Genomic DNA, 14,897 nt, shown 5'->3' on the forward strand with positions numbered 1-14,897 from the left:
AGCCACCCAGGCGTCCCTACCACATCTTCTTTATCCATTCATCTGTCAGTGGACATCTGGGCTCTTCCCATAGTTTGGCTGTTGTGGACATCGTGCAGCACACTTATCTCCTTTGGCAGCCCCATGAGTCTAGTCTATTTAAAACCGTTTGAATTGTTGAGATAGTGGTTTAAAAAGGAATTGGGTATTTTTTTTTAAAGATTTTATTTATTTATTTGAGAGAGAGAATGAGAGAGAGCATGAGAGGGAAGAGGGTCAGAGGGAGAAGCAGACTCCCCGCTGAGCAGGGAGCCCGATGCGGGACTCGATCCCGGGACTCCAGGATCATGACCTGAGCCGAAGGCAGTCACTTAACCAACTGAGCCACCCAGGCGCCCGGAATTGGGTATTTTTTAATAAAGGAAATGATCTGGCTTTTGGAGGGTGTGGTGAGACAGCCCTGTCATATATTAATGAGGGGGACAATCTCTTTGGAAATACTTAGATAACATGTACCAAGAGTTAACACATACCAAAACATCCTTTGTAGATGAGGATATTTATGGCAGCATTACTTATAATAGTGAAACATTTGACAAACCCAACAAAAGAGAATATCATATGGTGTTACATTAGGCAGCTATTTAAAATTATTTTGTGAAGAATTTTTAGGGGCGCCTGGGTGGCTCAGTTGGTTAATCATCTGCCTTCATAAAAAAAAATAAAAACAAAATAAATAAATAAAAATAATTAATTAATTATTATTATTATTTTTTAAAAGCATCTGCCTTCAGCTCAGGTCAGGATTCCAGGGTCCTGGGATCAGGTCCCACATCAGGTTCCCTGCTCATCTGGGAGTCCACTTCTCCCTCTACTCTTCCTCCTTCTTGTGCATGCTCTCTCTCAAATAAATAAATAAAATCTTTAAAAAAGAATTTTTAAAGGTAAGATATTATTTATAACATAAAATTCAGTAGAAGGAGCAGATGCCCATTGATTGAAAAAATACCAAAATGCTAGCAATATTTATGGATTGGGTTGAAGATTTTTTAATTTTCTTATATATGTATAATTTCTCCCCTAACATTCCGAATTCAGTAAATGTTATTACTTTTTTAATGAAAAGGGAAGTTATTGAGCAAAAGAGAGTCTCTTCTACAACTCTTTTTTTTTTTTTTTTTGAGAGAGTGTCTGCATGAGCGGAGTGGTGGGGGGATGGGCAGAGGGAGAAGGAGAGAATCTTAAGCAGGCTCCGTGCCTAGCTAGGAGCCCAACAAGAGGCTCAGTCTCACAATCCTGATATCATGACCTGAGCCAAAATCAAGAGTTGGATGCCTAACCGACTGAGCCACCCAGGCACCCCATCTCCTCTACAGTTCTTAAGATTGCTGTCAGATCCATCCAAATACCCTTTCTGCAGTCCTTGCTGTGGCAGCAATATAAAAAAACAGGTATTTTATGAGCATCAATGGCAGAGAATGTATATTAGCCTATTTATTTTGTCTCAGCTTTGCTTCCCATTATTAGAGGCCCAACTAAAATAAACTGAAAACTGTAAACTCACATTGTTCCCAGAAGATCTCTCCACAGGATGACATATCATTCAGAGTTCTTGGCTGTCTCATCATGTAGCAAAGAATCTTGTTGGAAATGCATTAAGTCATACACCAAAGCAGAGGCCCAAGTGCCAAAGAAAGAAAGGGAAAATAGAAAGAACGGTTTCATGGCATTTGCTTCTACATGGCAAAGTTGATCCATGCTAGGTAGCTCGAGTCCAACACAACCACGCTACAAACTTAACTGGGTCTTCTAACTTAATATGGCTGATTGAACACACACACATTTGTCTCTGCTCCCACCAGAAATCCCACCAAAATTTGGTAAAGGTTTTTTAACAGGCAAGAAACTACAAGGAAGAAAACAACCAGGAAACTATATGATCTATGTAAACATGTAAGTGAATAAATCAAGATCTGGCGGGTAAATGGATAAACAGATATGCAGATAAGAGAAAAATAAAGGTAAGCTCACAGTGGGGAAAATCCCGGAAGCAGGCTGATTTCCCAGAGCAGAACCCCAGAATTAGTAAGGAATGAAGATAACAAGTACCTCCGAATGTGGGGATGCAAGAGGGCCTGAAAATGGACGGTGAATATCCACGCACGAAGCGAGTAGAGCCCCAGATCCCCAACTCACCTGCACAGCAGCATGACTCCCCCAGTCCACCCTGACGTGCACTTTATTTAGTGGAGAGGGAGGTCCAGAGAACTATTCTGAAAATAGGAGAATTAACTAAAAGTTTGCATACAAATTGGCAAGACCTCCAGGTCTTCTTTCCCCAGTCAGTTCTGAGAACTTGGCAGCCAGACTTGCCCTCAGAAGAATAACAGGGAAATCGCCTCTGGAGACACAGATCAGACCAAGAAAAACCCTGCGAACACCAGCAGGAGGGGGAGGGGGAGGGTTATTAAGCTGTTGTCATGTGGCTTCAATTCCACTCTTCTAGTCTCTCTTTCACCAGCTGCTCCCTCTTAGGCAGAGAGAGAGCCCTCAGGGCTGGAGTAGGAGGAAGGGACTTGCTCCCTCGCTTTTGCTCCCCAACCCCAGTAGCACACACCGCAGCAGTGACAGCTGGTCCCAGTAGAGCTGCTGGTCCCAAACTGTAGTTCTTTCACACTCCCGGCACGAGCCCAATCACACCACCTCAGAGACAGCAACTCAGGGGTCAAGCCCCGCTCAGAGGTCTGAGTTCCAGCTCCATGGGGTCCCTGCAAAAATACATTCTACTCTTCAATGATCCCAAGCTCCTCCCTTGGTTCCCCAGCCCTAGTGATGGGTAGCTGCTTCCTGCACTGTCTGCCTCTGTGGTCTCTCATTGCTCCTTTTTGCCCTTTTTGGATCTCAGTACATGGTTAGGCGCCTGGGTGGCTCTGCGTTTGCCTTCGGCTCAGGTCATGGTCCCGGGGTCCTGGAATCCAGCCCCGCATCAGGTTCCCTGCTTGGTGGGAAGCCTGCTTCTCCCTCTCCCACTCCCCCTGCTTGTGTTCCTGTCACTATCTCTCTCTGTGTCAAATAAATTTTTTTTTAAAATGATCTGTTTAGGGGCACCTGAGTGGCTCAGTCCATTAAGCTCCAACTCTTGATTTTGGCTCAGGTCATGATCTCAAGGTCATGAGGTCAAGCCCCGTGTCGGGCTCCACACTGAGCGTGGAGCCTGCTTGAGATTCTCTCTCTCCCTCTGTCCCTCCCCCCCCCACACTTGCATGTGGTCTCTCTCTCTCTCTCTCAAAAAAAAGAAAATGATCTGTTTAAATATATGGAGTTTTTTCTTTCACCTGACTGGACCCTGAATGCAGGATCTTCTGGAGAAACAGTCCAGCCCAATCACACTATAGTGAAGCCCACTGAAAAAACCCAGCAACATATGTTGTTATCAAACAGCTTAAACTACAAGCCAAGGATTACCATACCAGTCAAGATCCAATCAGGAGACAGCAGTCAAGCCCTAATTTGAGCAGGGTGAGTTTAATATAAGGAATTATTGACTTGTAAGGATTAACCATAAAAACATAAGGAGAACCTAAAGCATAGTCTAGGGCTGAGGGAGCACACATAAAGGATGACAAACCTGGAAGGGCAACCGCCACTCCAAAGCTGGATTCAGACCTCCCTGGAGAGGATGCGGTTGAGCCCCTGTGTGACAGATAATTTCACTGGGATGCCCAGGCCAACACAGTTGTGGGCAGGCAGGAAACACGCCTTTGGGGTGGAGCAGAGGCACCAAGGAAGTTGGGCACTAGGAGCCCACCCACTGCATGCAAAGCCTGGGGCATGCAGTGTACGTGTCAGGACTAGCTCATTAAGGAAATGCATACTCTCAGCCTGTGGCTGAGTCGGAGCCCAGTAGATATTCCCACCAGAGATACTGATGGGTTGTGCGGCTGGAGCTACAAGAATCAGAAACTGCAGCTCCTTGGAACCAGAAGTCCCTTCCTCCCACAACGTCCCTCCAGCGCCCTCTCCTGACAAAGATTAATCTTGCGCGGCCTGCAAAGGAGAAATGCTCACAGCTCTATTACCACAGCTCAGGTAAGAGGACTGATTTTCAGTTGAGAGGAAATACACTGACAGCCAGCATAGCGACCATTTGGTGCCACTAAAATGAAAGATGGGGATTGAAAATACAGGAACTGAGAAACTTCAAAGAAATAGAGACAATGCTAAGAACTAAAAAATAAAGCCCACACAATATTTTCATAAAAATAAGAGAAGATATTGTCTTCATGAAAAAAGAATGAGAGGCTATGAAAATGAACATTTAGAGAACTAAAAGGCAGCATTTTTAATTAAAAATATAAGTCAAAAAATTTTTTTAAATATATAATTCCAAAGGCAAAAATGCCCATAGAAGTGTTAGAATTTAAAGTTGATGAAATCCAAAAAGAAGCAAAGAATAAAGAAATTAAATGATATAGAAAACATATGGAAATTAGATTATTAATCTGGGTGAATAATAGGATTTCCAGAAAGAGCAAAGGGAGAGAAGGGAAGGGAAGAAATTATCAAGGAAATAATTCAAGAAAATTTCCCAGAGCTGAGAGCCATAAAATTCCAAACTGAGAGACAACCTTGAGTATCTAGCAAAATGAATGAGGTCCAAAGTATGTGATCATGAGTTCTAAAAATGCTAGGGACAAAGAGAAAAATTTCAAAATTCTTCCAATTGTTTAAAGAGAAAAAATGAAAAGGATCAATGCTCAGTCACCAGCGACAAGTCAACAAGTGACGGAGGAGGCTACAAAACAACAGAGCAATGCTTTCAAAAGTTAGATGTAAGTTTTCCAACTTGAAATTCCATCTTCAGTACAATTATTAATCAGGTATAGCAGTAAAAGACATTTGTAGACAAAGCCTTAAAAACTTCTCTTGGGGCACCTGGGTGGCTCAGTCGGTTAAGCATCTGCCTTTGGCTCGGGTCATGATCTCAGGGTCCTGGGATCCAGCCCCATATTGGCGGTCCCTGCTTAGTGGAGAGTTGGCTTCTCCCTCTCCCTCTGCTGCTCCCCCTGCTGGTGAAGGACACTTAGCCCTTCTTTTAGAAACGAGAGGACATCAAGGAGTCATGGCACACGTGACAGGACAGGCTACTACACATCCCTGCCTCGCATCTGGGCAGAGTCATTGGGGTCACACATGTTCACTAATCCGGTTCACTATGGTAGGAAGCCACAACAGACTTTGGGCACAAACCTCAGGAATAAAGAGTCCTTTCTCTTGGAATGTCCTCAATTTCTTATTAAGAATGTATTTTTTAGGGGCGCCTGGGTGACTTAGTCCATTAGGCGTTCAACTCTTGATTTCAGCTCGGTTATGATCTCAGGGTCCCGAGATCGAGCCCCAAGTTGCGCTCCATGCTCAGTGGGGAGTCTGCTTGAGGATTCTCTCTCTCCCCCTCCCTCTGCCCCTCCACCCCCGGCTCGCTCTCTCTCTCTCTCTGAAATGAATAAATAAAATCTTTTTTAAAAAGAATGTATTTTTTTAAATGTTCTTCTCTTTCTCCTTCTCTCTCTTCCCCTCTCCTCCTCCTCTTTTTGTTTTGTTATAATTACAGATTCACAAAAAATTTTCAAAAACAGTACAGAGATGTCCCACACACCCTTCACCCAGCTTACCCCAATGGTAACAGCCTGCATACTATAGAAACATTATCAAAGCAAGGAATCAATGCATTTTTTTTTTCAGTGCATTGGGTTGCAGTAGGTAGCTTTGGTACTTGAAACCCCAGAAATCTCTTTCCATCTGTCATACTAACAAAATAGGTTCACAGTTTTCAAAGGGCTGCCCTTTGAAGAGGAAGTGCTTCAGGTCCATTCCAAGCCAGCTTTTATGGTGTAAGAATCTGTAGTTTTCCAGTCTAATTTGCTTGCAGAGAGCTGAAAATCACTGGAGGGGCAAAAACCTGAAACATTCCTGCAGACTCTCACTATAGAGAGCAGTACTGGCAGATGCTAAAAGATAATCCAGGGACACATGCCCTCAGCAGGAAGGGGGCTAAAGGGCCAGTGCATGTGATTATCTAAGAAGTTATCTGCATCATTTTTTAACGAGAGAAACATTTCTCACTTACATGGGCTTTCTAACGCAATCAGATTTAGGTGGTGGGAAACACCATTAAAATAGAGGAAACGGGGCACCCGGGTGGCTCAGTGGGTTAGGTGTCTGCCTTCAGCTCAGGTCATGACCTCAAAGTCCTAGGATCCAGGCCCACATCGGGCTCCCTGCTCAGCTGGGCATCTGCTTCTCCCTCTCCCTCTGCCCTTCCACCCCCCCCCCCCCCACGTGTGCTCGCTCTCTTAAATAAATAAATAAATAAATAAATAAATAAATAAATAAATAAATAAATAAATAAATAAAAAAAAATAGAGGAAACATCCTATTCTAGGCCCTGAGAGTAATCAGCTCATTTTTCAAGGATAAAGTCCCTTCTAAAGAAATACACTTTTATCTTTTAGGAAGAAGGGCACAGAAGCCCAGGAACTCAACTGTACTCAAGTGTGTTAAAACTCACAGGAATTTGTCTCCTGGGGGGCGGGGGGCGGGGGGCGGTTCGCTGTGAGGGGCAGCAAGCTGAGAGGAGGGAGACCCCTGTTTCTTCATTCGTCATCTGCATCATAGCCTCGCCCACAGGGGCCTCAGCCCCAGGGTCACATCCCCGCTAAGAACGTGCCAGAGAAAGAGAGGCCCCAGGCGCTGGGGCCAGCACGGCCAACACCCCCCAAGTGCTGAGGGTCGGTGTGGACGGGAAGGACGGGAGAATCAGGAGAGCAAAAGAGGAGAGGCAGGGGCGAGGAAAGAGAAGCGCGCGGCAAGGGACGCCGAAGGGCGTGGTAAAGGGAGGCCGCCACCGAGGAGAGGCTCCCGACCAAAGACCAGGAGGAGGCTGCGCTCAGCTCCGAAGAGAAGCAACACCCGGACTCCCAGGTCCTCCCCGCCGCCAGGCCCTCCCTGCCCTGGGACAGCCCCAGACTCAGTCCGGTGCCTTGACGAGAGAGGGGAGGGAAACAGGACCTCCTCAGGCAGAAGCACAGCGGGAGGAGGTGGGGACGAGGGGAGGTGGCTGGCACTCAGGGGGGCCGAACTGGGGGAACTGGAAGCCAGTACACAGCGCTTCCCTAAGAGTAATTTTTACAAATCTGGGCAGCCCAGCTGCCTTCCGCAGGCCCTCCGGCTTACGGGAAGGTTCTCTCGCGGTTGGCCCCGTGGGCCCCGCCCAGCCGCGCCGCCACGGAGCGTGCGCCCGTGCCCCTGGGCCCAGGGGGAGCGGAGGGGCAGGGCTCCCGGCAGAGGCACTGCCGGAAGTCTCCCCGCGAAAATCAAATGTGAGCGTGGGTGTGCGGCTCCGCGGACGCGAAAGGTGCCTACTTGTTGCTGCTCCCCCGAAGGGAGAGATCGCAGTTGTCGGCGGGGCTCTCAGTTTGCTGTCATTTACTTGTGCGAGTGGAAGAAATCCGAGGGTGGACGAGAGCCGGTGCTTAAGTCTCAGAGTCTGGGGGAGAAGACCGGCTGGTAGTGGCGGCTTTATGAGCCGAGTCATAAGGGCAGGAAGCTAAGACCACAAGAGACCTAGAGCTGGACGGTGGCTTCAGGAGCACAGGGAGGAGCAGACGGAGACGGAGCCCTGGCTCCTACTTGTAGAACTCGGGGGCGCACAGCTGTTTGCCCCCGGTCCCCACGGTGGCCGCCTTCCCCGCTCGCAAAGCTCGCGGTCTTCGCGGCTCCGGCCGGCGGCTCTGCCTCAGGCTGCCCTCTAGTGGGAGAGTGCGGCGGGACAGGGGCGCAGACGCGGGTGGTCCTACCCACTGCCGAGAAGCGTAGTGAGCGCCATTACTGGTGGCAGGCTTGGCAGTAAGAGCGTGGCAATCCTTGTAGACCTATATGAATCATCTCATTTAATCCACACAAGGAAGGGGTGGGATTTATTAGTAGCTACATTTTACAAATAAAGAAACTAAGACTTAGCGAGCTTCTCTAACCCAACAGTGACTACTGCCAGAATTAAGTTTGTTCGTATGATAAACTGTCCTCTCAGTATCTCCTTAGTGCCGGTTCCTTTCTTTTGTCTTCCCCGGGCAAGCATTACAAATGGGTTTACCTCATATACAATGAAGCAAGAGAATTGGCTGCCCTCCGAGTCTTGCCCGGAAGCTCCCTTCCGAGCTTTCGAGCAATCCCCACTCCCAGAAAAGAAACTGGGACAGACACAAGGTATTGCTCGATCCCTGGTTTAGGGACCGCTGAGCTCCTGAGGTGGAGTGCTCTGGCCCACTACCCAGGGATTCCACCTTCTAGAAGCAAGATCCCTGGAAGAGAAGGGCAAAAGCCAATCAGAATGTTGCTTGTTGACCAAGAAATCATAGTCAGGAGAGGTGAATATTTGGGGAACATTTCATCCAGGTCACAGCAAAACCCAGTCCTGAAATAAAACCTGGTATTTATTCATTTATACCAGCCTTGTTTTAAACATAATCGAAAATAGCTTAAACAAAAAATTGCAGCTAGTGCCCGGCTGGCTCAGTCGGTAGAGCATGTGACTCTTGGTCTCGGGGTTGTAAGTTCGAGCCCCACATTGGGTGTAGAGATTACTTAAAAATATAAATCTTTTTTTTTTTAAGATTTTATTTATTTATTTGAGAGAGAGAATGAGAGACAGAGAGCACGAGAGGGAAGAGGGTCAGAGGGAGAAGCAGACCCCCCGCTGAGCAGGGAGCCCGATGTGGGACTCGATCCCGGGACTCCAGAATCATGACCTGAGCCGAAGGCAGTCGCTTAACCAACTGAGCCACCCAGGCGCCCCTAAAAATATAAATCTTTAAAAAAATTACAACTAGGGAAAATGAAAAGTTAGAAAAACCAGGTAAGGGGAGCCTGGGTGGTTCAGTCGGTTAAATGTCTGACTCTTGATTTCGGCTCAGGTCATCAACTCAGGGTTGTGAGATCAAACCCCAAGTCCAGCTCTGTGCTCAACACAGAGTCTGCTTGAGATTCTCTCTCTCTCCCTCTCTCTGCCCTTCCCCCTGCCCGTGCTCTCTCTAAATAAATAAATAATATCTTTTTTTAAAAAAAGAAAAATCAGATAAAATGAAGGGTACCAACATCATGCTGGGAGGAGGACCACACATTTGGAACTGAGCTCTCTAGCAGCCAGTTCAAAGAGGGAAATACAGTCATTACATGGCACCCAACGTCCATAAAGTAAAAAGAGACCAGAGTCTCAGGAGATGGCTCAGCTATTCCTTTTCCTGAGACCAGGAGCAGTGCAATCCGTGTGCCCATGCTGTTGGTCCAGCATAATCCAGGGAGAGATTCCAGGGTAATGTGAAATAGGCGCACATGTATACTTCCCTCAAACTGACAGGCGTTCCTCTCTCCACCCATCTTTTGATATGTAGAGCACGACCATGAGTTCACTTGACATCACGGTCATTTGGGGTTGCTGATCAAAAGTAGGCTACAACAGAAAGAATACTCAGAGCCAGAACAGGCCTGTCTCCCTACAGAGTGATGACTAAATAGTTCACAATTCTTGTCCCCTGGACCCCCCCTTTCCTAGGGGTCACCCCCTTCTGCAGCCACATTCTTTCTTCAGATGGGGTCCAGGACTGTGGATTCCATTTTTTTCTTTCTGAGTTATGGTCTCCATCCAGGCATGCTTCCCCGGGTTACCCTTTGATTGGACTTGATTATTCCCACATTTCCTTAGCCCCATCCTTCCCCAGACAGTGCCTCTCATTCCCTGTGTGCAGGTTCATCACAGCTTCCTCTCGTAGGTGATGAACTTCCATCTAACTTCCCAGAAAGCCCTTTACTAGCTGTGTGACTTTAGGCAAGTTACTGAACCTCTCTGAGCCTTATTTTCCTCATTTCTAGTATTGATAATGCCTATCTTGGAAGGTTGTTTGGAATTAGAGTGAATTGTAGTAACAGTAACAGCAGTTTATTGAGTTGTTATTGTGCTGGACACAACACTCAGCACTGAACGTGTAATTATTTGATTGAGTCATCTCAACAACCTTAGCGCAGAGACCAAAAAAGAGACCAAGCTGTGTATCTATATTATTTCCTTTCCTGGGTATCTTTTTTCCTTTCCTGATTTTCACTGAAAGGATCGCTTTCTGTGTTGTCATTTCAGACCACACAGGGGTTTAAATACGGATCTTTAAGTTCTAGTGGATTTGTGATTACCCTTACATTTTTAACAAAGCTATTTAAACTTATATTTTCATTTAACATCAAAGATTAATCAGTATCTTTAGTCTTTCCCCTAAACCAAACATACTTTCTCTTCTTCCCTCCTCCTCTTTCCCCCACTGTAACTTCCCAGGATTCCCCGGGTTTTGTTAAAATCTTTTGGAACTGGACTCTCCTGTGGTTGGATGGACCATGTAGCAGGCAGAAGACGAGGAGGTAGATGCGAAGCAGGAGCAAGGCCTTAGAGTGGCCACGGGCTTGAGGGCTGGGCACGCGTAGGTGGGCTGGTGTGTGAGCACATGAATTCGTTGCTTCTGCAGACAGTCTCTGAGCCCCACTCGTGATGCCTGAGGCAACACAGAGCAGGACCCAGGGGCCAGGGTGAGGAGAAAAGGAAGGCAAAATCCAGAGGGGCAGGTGGCCACACAGAAATGACCTCCAGTGCAAGTTCCGGGCTCTGCAACAGCTGATAATTGAGCAGGGAAGTGGTCCGACTGGAACTGACTTTGTGTGTGTGTATTAAAATATACAAAACCTAAAACTTACCAACGTAACCATTTTTTTTTAAAGATTGTATTTATTTATTTGACAGAGAGAGAGAGAGCGCGAGAGAGAGAGGGAACACAAGCAGGGGGAGTGGGAGAGGGAGAAGCAGGCTTCCTGCCGAGCAGGGAGCCCGATGTGGGGCTAGATCCCAGGACCCCGGGATCATGACCTGAGCCGAAGGCAGCCGATTAACGCCTGAGCCACCCAGGCGCCCCTCGACGTAACCATTTTTAAGTGTACAGTTCAGTAATTTAAAGCCATGCACACTGTTGGGCAGCTCTCACCGCCATCCATCCCCATAACTCCTTTCATCTTGCAAATCCGAAAGCTTGCTATAAAACGACAGCTCCCACTCTCCCCTCCCCGCAGCTTGAGCTGCCTGGAGGATGGGCTGGAGGAGATGCAGCTCGTGGGGATGAGGCCAATTAGGAGGTTGCTGTAACCACCCAGGCAGGAGGCCACGAGGATCCCCATGTGAGAAAGAAGAAACAGGAAACAAATTTAATAATTAAACAGAAGCACCTCCCGGTACATGAGGTGTGCCAGACCAGCCCTGCAGAGGAGTCATTTCCTGTCAGGGTGACTTGCCCGGCTGGACTCAGCGCCTGACAAATGCGGAGCGCCCTACCTTGCTGGCAGTGCTCTACACAGCCCTTTTCTGCACCCATTTCTCACATTACTGAAGGTCCCCAGATGGTCAAAACCTATCCTTTAGCTCATCCGTGCCATTCCGCTTCAATTCCTTCATCCAGAGGAAATACGATGCTGTTACTCCCCTGCTTCAGACTCTGAATTCCCATGGTTCTTCAGATACTGATAAAACCCCAAATCTCTGAGAGGGCCTACAAGGCTCCCCACTTCCCTCACCTCCCTGCGGGATCTGCTCCAGCCCCCGCCCCACCTCTCTCCATGGTCCTCAGGCTTCCTTTGGTTGTGCAGATGCTCCAGGTGTCACCACAGAGTTTCACATACCAGAAGGGGCCTGGCCATGGCCACCATTCCCCAAGCCCTTTACACACACACACACACACACACACGCACACGCACACACACGCTCACACACTGGTGCATCAACGTTTTAGATTCAATATTCTTTGTGGAACTGTGAGATCATGTCTTTCTCCCCCATTAGCTTGCAAGTCCGTAAGTTCCAGGAGGAAGGGACCATGTGAGTCATATTCCCTACTATAACCACAGTGCCTGGACATTGTAAGTGTGCGATATTAACAGCGAAATGAGTGAATAATGTAACCTGCTCTCAAGCAAGTATCTTAAAGTCAAATACACCTAGTTGTAGGTGACTAGTAACAGCTTAGGTAATCCTGGAGAGAAGGCTGGAGAAGTAGCAGGTAAAGGAGGTGTATGTTAAAGAATTTGTATTAATTTGCTCAGGCTGCCACAACAAAGTACCACAAACTGAGTGGCTTACCAGAAATTTGTTGTCTTACCATTCTGGAGCTAGAAGTCTGAACTCAAGGTTTTTAGCAGGGTTGGCTCCTTCTGAGGGCTGTGAGGGAAAATCTGTTCCACGCCTCTCTTCTAGCTTCTGGTGGCCTTAGGCATTCATTCGTTTGTAGATGACATTATCCTGTGTCTTTACGTTGTCTTCCATCTGTGTGTGCCTGTGTCCAAATCCCCCCCCCTTTTTAAAGATTTTATTTTTAAGTAATCTCCACACCCAATGTGGGGCTCCAACTCACAACCCCAAGACCAAGAGTCGCGTGCTCTCCTGACCGAGCCAGCCAGGTGACCTTTCTCCTTTTTACAAGAGCACCATCCTGATGACCTCATTTTAACTTGATCACCTCTATAAAGACCCTCTTTCCATATAAGATCATATTCTTAGGTACGGGCAGTTAGGACTTCCACATATCTGTTTTGGGGGACACAGTTCAACCCATAACAGGATTGAATATGGTCTCACCCCAAATGAGTATAGCTCAAACAAGCCCTACCAAGTGGAAATATCACTGAGCACTTCATCCTATCCCATATGATGACCTCAAAATCTCTGCAGTAAACTGGCTTCCAATCCCAACCTCAGTTTATCAGAATTTTGCCCAATTCACACCCTTCAACCTTCCCCACACCTACATTAGCTTCCACTTGTGCCTTCACTTCATTCTCCCACACAACTTAGTCCAGAGTATGTTCCCCTCCTTTAGGCTCCTGGTGATGTCAAAAATCTTCATGGTTCATGGCACACATATTTAATAAAAGTAGGCAACAATAAACATACCATGTTAAGTTAGCAAACTCAATGTAAATTGTCTATCTTAAAAGTAGCCGACAGAGGAGGTAGCATTTTTTAAAAAGATTTTGGTTATTTGAGAGAGAGAGAGCACACATGAGTGGGGCGGAGGGAGGGAGCAGAGGGAGAAGCAGATTCCCTCCTGGGCAGGGAGTAAAGAATGTAATCTGAATGTAATCAGGGAGTAAAGAATGTAAAGAATGCAGATCACAGGATCCTGGGATCATGACCTGAGTGGAAAGCAGACACTTAACCAACTGTGCCACCCAGGAGCCCCAGGAGGTAGCATTTTTTTAAAAGATTTTATTTATTTATTTGAGAGAGACAATGAGAGAGAGAGAGAGCACAAGAGGGGGGAGCCGGAGAGGGAGAAGCAGACTCCCCCCTTAGGTAGCGTTTTTTAATCGGCTCTCATATGGATGCCCAACACCTTGCTTTTCGGTTTCTTCCCTGAAAGAAACTAGGACCCCTTAGAATGCAAGGCTTGGATGATAGCAGATTCCATGTCTCAGGGAAGAGAAGAATCAGGACAGGACTTGAATGTTCTATTGCGACCAGAAAGCAAGGATGCTTCAAGAATAGCAAGGAAAATGGGGCTCCTGGGTGGCTCAGTCTTCAAGCGTCTGCCTTTGGCTCAGGTCATGATCCCGGAGTCCTGGGATCGAGCCCCGCATTGGGCTTCCCTCTCCTTGGGAAGCCTGCTTCTCCTTCTCCCACGCCCCCTGCTTGTGTTCCCTCTCTTGCTGTGTCTCTGTCTGACAAATAAATAAATAATTAATTAAAAAAAAAAAGAATAACAAGGAAAGTGCTAAAAAGGACAGAGGAAAGTGAAGGGATGGAACTCTTCAATAAATGGTCTTGGAAAAACTGGACAGCAACATGCAAAAGAATGAAACTGGACCACTTTCTCACACCATGCCCAAAAATAAGCAGAAAATGGAACTGTAAAACTCCTAGAAGAAAATATAGGCAGTAACCCAAAGAAAACGAAACCTCTAACTTGAAAAGATACATGTGCCCCTGTGTTTACCACAGCATTCTTTACAATAGCCAAGATATGGAAGCAACCTAAGTGTCCATCAGTAGATGAATGGTTGAAGAGGATGTGGTAAACACCCCCACACACACACACACGCACATGCAATGGAAAGTCAGCCATAAAAAACACTGAAGTCTTGCATTTGTAATAACATGGATGGATCCAGAGGGTATAATGCTAAGAGAAATAAGTCAGAGAGAGACAAATACTGTATGATTTCACTCATATGTGGAATTTAAGAAACAAAACAAATGAGTAAAGGGAAAAATAAAGAGAGGGACAAACCAAGAGAAAGGCTCTTAAATATAGAGAACAAATTGATGGTTACCAGAGGGCATGGAGGTGGGGGGGATGGGTGAAACAGGTGAAGGGGATTAAGAATACACTTGTCATGATGAGTACTGAGTAATGTATAGAATTTTGAATCACTATATTTTACACCTGAAACTAATATAACACTAATATAACACTATGTTAATTATACTTGAATTTTTAAAAGAGGTTAAATAAATAAATAAAATAGAAAGGACAAAGGAACTCTGAAAAACAAACTGAGGGTTCTAGAGGGGAGGGGGGTGGGAGGATGGGTTAGCCTGGTGATGGGTATTGAGGAGGGCACGTTCTGCATGGAGCACTGGGTGTTATGCACAAACAATGAATCATGGAACACTACATCTAAAACTAATGATGTAATGTATGAGGATTAACATAAGAATAAAAAAATTTTTTTAAAAATAACAAAAAAAGAGAAAAAAAAAAGAAAGGACAAAGGAGCCAACTTAAAGGAGCTCCCATTGTTCACCTGAAGACAGTTGAACATGAGAAGAGAGAGGA

This window comes from Leptonychotes weddellii, chromosome 8 (genome assembly GCF_054177405.1).
Source record: "Leptonychotes weddellii isolate Sample4059 chromosome 8, ASM5417740v2, whole genome shotgun sequence".
NCBI lineage: Eukaryota > Metazoa > Chordata > Mammalia > Carnivora > Phocidae > Leptonychotes > Leptonychotes weddellii.